The sequence below is a fragment of the Trichosurus vulpecula genome, chromosome 3 (genome assembly GCF_011100635.1).
Source record: "Trichosurus vulpecula isolate mTriVul1 chromosome 3, mTriVul1.pri, whole genome shotgun sequence".
Taxonomy (NCBI): domain Eukaryota; kingdom Metazoa; phylum Chordata; class Mammalia; order Diprotodontia; family Phalangeridae; genus Trichosurus; species Trichosurus vulpecula.
The window spans coordinates 306,461,418-306,466,599 of record NC_050575.1 but is presented as its reverse complement, the minus strand read 5'-3'; the positions used below and the strand labels follow the sequence as shown (position 1 = coordinate 306,466,599).

At 41.5% G+C, this 5,182-nt stretch overlaps 1 pseudogene; it reads left to right on the top strand.

Annotated features, from left to right (window-relative positions):
* The first annotated feature begins 2,344 nt into the window (after positions 1-2,344).
* LOC118842522 lies at positions 2,345-3,917 on the top strand (annotated as a pseudogene).
* Positions 3,918-5,182: the final 1,265 nt, after the last annotated feature.

Here is a 5,182-nt window from a genome sequence, read left to right as displayed (position 1 = left end):
TTCATTTCTTGCCTCTCCAAATTGTATCTTTCCTTCAAGCCCCAGCTCAAATCCTACCCTCTTCATGGAGTCTTTCTCTACTTCTCCAGCTTGAAGTGCTTTCTCTGTCCTTTGAAGTTCAATAGCATTTATTTACTTTATCCAACATTGTCTTGCATTATTATTTAACTTTCTCTCTGTGTATAAATGTGTTTATGTGTCTAAATCAGGGCTTCCTAACCTTTTTGGCAGGGGGGTAACATGGACCCCTTTGGCAGCCTGGTAAACTGTTCTTAGAATAGACTTTGAGCTTATTAAGAGCAGACTCTTTTTTGCTTTTCTCTGCCCTCCCCCCAACCTGTGCTTAGCACAGTGGTGTACATAGTAGGCACTTAATAAATGCTTATTTACTGACTTTGTTTTCCCAACACTTAGCATGGTGTTGAGCCAACATGACAGGGACTTTATCATGTCTCTATCAACAGCTTGGTACAGTAGAGACTTGAGACAATTTCCCCTTTGCATGAGATTTGGGACCCTCTCTCCTAGTCAAGTTGAGTTACCTTGCTCCCAGTAGAAGACTTCCTTCTCTCTGTATTGTCTGCTATACATTTTCCTACGTGTACTTTCTCTAATTTCTGTTTTGCTACAGACTCGGATAGTTTCTTTGCTATTTGCTATTTGTGTGTGTACCACAGAACTGGTATTTGGTGGAAAGGGGGTCAAGCCTTGGATATAAAACTTTCCCTGTTAAAAAAAATTGAGATCAGGAGTTTAACTTGAACCAAAAAATTATGTACCCTAGATGAATAACATTTAAGGGAGCAGAGAGACATGATTCTAGCCTTGTACCCCATCTTTCTGAGGAGAGCAAGGGGTCAGGATCTGGCCCCAACTTCCTGCTTCTCCTCCTGCCAGGAATCAAAGTCTTCCTTGGAGAAGGGTAAGGGTAGGAGAGGCTAGAGATGTCTATTCTCATCTCTCCATGGGACACACATAGAGGCACCCACACTACACATATATAAAAGTAAATTTTCAAGTGCATGTACATATATACACATGCGTGTGCATGTGTATTCCATACAAAGTCATGAGAAGAGTAGCGACTGATGTGCATGTGTATTCCATACAAAGTCATGAGAAGAGTAGCGACTGAGAGGATCAAGAAAAGTAGGAAGAAATGCTTGAGCTGAGCTTTGGAGGAAGCTTGGGGTTCAAAGAGGCTGAGGTGAAGGAGGAATGGCAGAAAGCCTGTGCAAAAGCGTGGAGAGGGGAGATGAAACATTGCACATACACAACAGTCAACTGGGGAGTCAGCAAGCACTTATGAAGCCTTTATTATGGGTTAGGCACAGTGGATACAAAGAAAGGCAAAATTCATCTGGAACTATTAGTATGTCAAGGGAAAAAAAAAGTATAATAAGGCTGGAGTCAGATTTTGCAGGGCTTTAAATACAAAAGAGAGGAATCTGTATTTTACCTTTAGAGCTTCATGAGCAGGGAATGACAGGGTCAGAGCTATATTTTAGGGTTGAATTTGATGGCCTCAGAGGTCCCTTTCAACTCAGATACTGTGATTCCGGCAGGAATACACCACATTGAAATCCCAGATTTACAAAAACAACAAACAATAAACGTTTATTCTCAGAGAGGGAACAATGTCAGTGCTTATGTCAGTTATTAACACCTTAGTATGAATTTCTGAGCTAGTTTTCAACTCCTCAGAAAGGTGAAAGTGGATATGTTCATGCATGCATGGACATGCTATGTAAAGTATGGACGTGCTATATGGAATAGCTCCCGAGCCCAGGACGACAGCCGGGCCTGGAGAAAGCAGCTGAATGAATGGCATGAGGGTAAAGAGTGGGGCACCAAGAAAGAGAGGGGCTTGAAGGCACAACCTAGCACTAAGTTTTGCATAGGGCCCACCCTTCTCATGAGTCAGGAAGATCTCTTCCATTTCCGCATCTCCCATTTTATCATCACATAATCTGACCTCTTTGGAACAGAAATCCATCCATCCTTTAGAGGACTGGCCTGGTTGGTAGCAACAGGTCACTTTGGATTATGGTAGCTCCCCTTTGGGATAGAGCAGACTTGCTGCTAGAATTGATGGGGGAAAGATAATATAACGATAATAGCTAGTGTTCATATAGCATTTCAGGCTTTGCAAAGCACTTTACATATGTTCTCTAATTTGATTCTTACAATGACCATTTTGCAGTTGAAGAAACTGAGGCAGAAGTTGTGACTTGTCAAAAGTCCAATGTATTAGGAGTCAACCACCTCAATTGATTTTACACAGAGAGATGAACAAATATTATTCTTCTTTATAAATAAACGTAAGTGCAATGGGGCCCCTGAGATGGTGAGTGGTGGATGGGATGACCCCAAACCCACGGACTCAGACGAGGTGGAGCTTCTGGCCAAGAAGGAGCTGGTCACCATCATCCTGAATTTCAGTCTGGACAATATCTACCTCATCAGAGGGGAGCTGGGACTTCTTCATCCTGATTTATCTGTGGAAGTGCCCCTTTCACAAGCAATTAACCTAAAACAGAGACAGAAGCATTGAGTGATACCTCCCAGATGTTGAAAGATTGGAGGAGATGGCATCGAGAGCAAAAGGAGGAAACATTACCCCTGATACCCAGCTCTCACTACATGGAACTTACCAAAATGCTAAATTGTGCCTCAGATAACCTGAGGTATACGAGATCCAGATCCTGATTAAGGATACATAGGGCACTCTAATAGCCAAACTATAGACAGTTTCATCGAATAGCAGGAAACACTTCACAAGGTGGATAACCCGATTGTAATAGAAATCAACACCACTATGGCATTCCTTACACGAGTTCAAAATTATATGTGCCAGCTCTACACAAACCTCCGTTTCTTCAAGAGGGCTCGACCTCATGATTTTAGAGGAAAATGTTGCAGTCAAAAGAGACCCCTTACCTTTTGCAAGGATGAGTGTGCACCCCGAAAAGAAGGAGGGTTGGTACCTTGCCCACCTTTCAGGAATGAACTTCTCCTACTTTTGTAATTCTCAGCACATAAGAAATACATGGAGATAACGTGGGGGCAAGCAGAGTAGTGTCCTTTTTCTTTTGGTAAAAGAAGCAATGGGTTTGGGATTGATATGAATCGCTAAACCTCCATCAATTTCAGAGGATGTTGTTCTGCCCCATATCTATCTCAAGAAGACTCTGTTGCCAAATAAATTATTCTATGTAGCAGATTTCTCTGATGTCCTGAACAGAACCTATCATGCTGAGAAGAATGGCATGGTAGCAGTTAGAAGCTATTTGTTACATTTTTTTGGATTTATTCCTTACCAGCAGAATGTTGCTTTTCCCTCGAACGTATGAGCTTTCATAAGATACCAATAACGTAATAATAAAGGTATGATTTAGAATTTTTTTAGAAAAGTGTCATGGAGCCTCCCGTCACTACCACCATTGCCACCACAGGGCACATGTAACTATTCTTTGCCTGCTTCTGGAGGACATTGTGGGAGCTCAGGGTGAAGGGGGTGAAGCTAGCTTGTCACCGTCACTGAGAGTCTCCTGATTTGTTGACAAACTGGAAGAGTTAATGATTGTGGGCTCCACACCTGGTAAAATAAGAGAATGTTTCCATCACTCTTTAGATGAGGCCCTCCAGGGGGCAGGATTCGATCTCAGCAAGGGATGAAGGACAGCCTTATGCCTCCACCATAGTAGAAACTGGTGTTACTGCTCATGAAGCAGGGTCTCAACTAGCCAGGCTCATACCCCTGGGCTCCTGGCTCATTTTGCATCTCTCTTGTGTTTCCTTCCTTTAGGATTGGCCTTGTGAACACTGAACGGTCTGGAGAAATTGTGTCATTGGCATCTTCCACTGGCAAAATGGTTACAGTGGTGTCCCCCAGAGCAGCAGTTGCTGAATCCTAGGGAAGCGACAGCATACAAATAATTTGATCATTGCTAGGAAAAAGGCCCCTAGAAAGAAAATTGGTCAAAGAGATGAAATGTGAAATGGCTAATTAGTGGAATTGCTAAACTGAGTTGGACTTTGATGAGGCTTATAGTAGACTGCATTAGGGAGTGCAGGAAAGCGACAGTTCACTTGTCTGTAGCACAGGTCTCCTCAGAGTTCTAAGAGAAACAATTACTCTAAGTTCTGAGATAGCAGTTGCTTATTTTGAATTGTTGAAAGCTGTAGAAAACTAGAGCAAATGGAGGACACAGTAAGCTTCAGTGATATGAATATGAGATGAAGAATTGGAAAACATTTAGGTTAATCACTAGGGAAATACCAAAACTATTCAATGATTATGGAACGCGTATAATTTGCCTGATCACAGATAGAAGGAAAAAAATCTTGTCATTAGCAAAAAGATAAGAGAGAGGGCTGGAATAGAAAAGGACAGATTTCATAACTACATCGGCTAAGCACTAGGCCTGGAGTCACGAAGACCTCAGGTCAAGTCCAGTCTCAGACATTTACTAGCTGTGTGACCCTGGGCAAATGCCTTAACCTCTGTTTACCTCAGTTTCCTCAACTGTAAAATGGAGGTAATAATACCACCTATCTGTGAAGGTGGTTGTGAGGGTCAAATGTGATAATATTTGTAAAGCACTTAGAACAGTGCCTGGCCTGGCACGTAGTAGGTGCTTAATAAATGCCTGTTTGCTTCCTTCCTATTCAGTAAATTGCAGTGATTCCCTATTGATGCTAACATCAAATATTATTTCATCTTTATCTTGTATTTTAAATTTTCTTTAATTTTATAAATCTTATGGTGCATATAACCATAATATACGTACATTTATAGAGAGTGTATGCTTAGATTTTTGTTTGTTTTACTGATGGTATACACGATTAAAAATGATTAGAATAAACACATTCCTGGGAAGAGTTCTGTGTCAATTGAATCTTTACAAATAGGATCATGTTTTCAGTTTCTTGTGCTGGTAAGCTAGGTGTTTGAAGGAAACTACTGTTGAATCCTTTAATAAATTAAATATTCACACCCCTCCCACTACCAGCCACTTGCCGTCTATTTTGATTATAGAACATTGGATGTCAGCTAGTCCAACCTCCTGGTCTTACAGAGAAGGAAACTGAGACCCAAAGAATTACTTGAGGTTACACAGATAATAAATGAGAGAGGTGGGATCCATATTCTTTTTGATCCAGGGACACTGACCTCCTG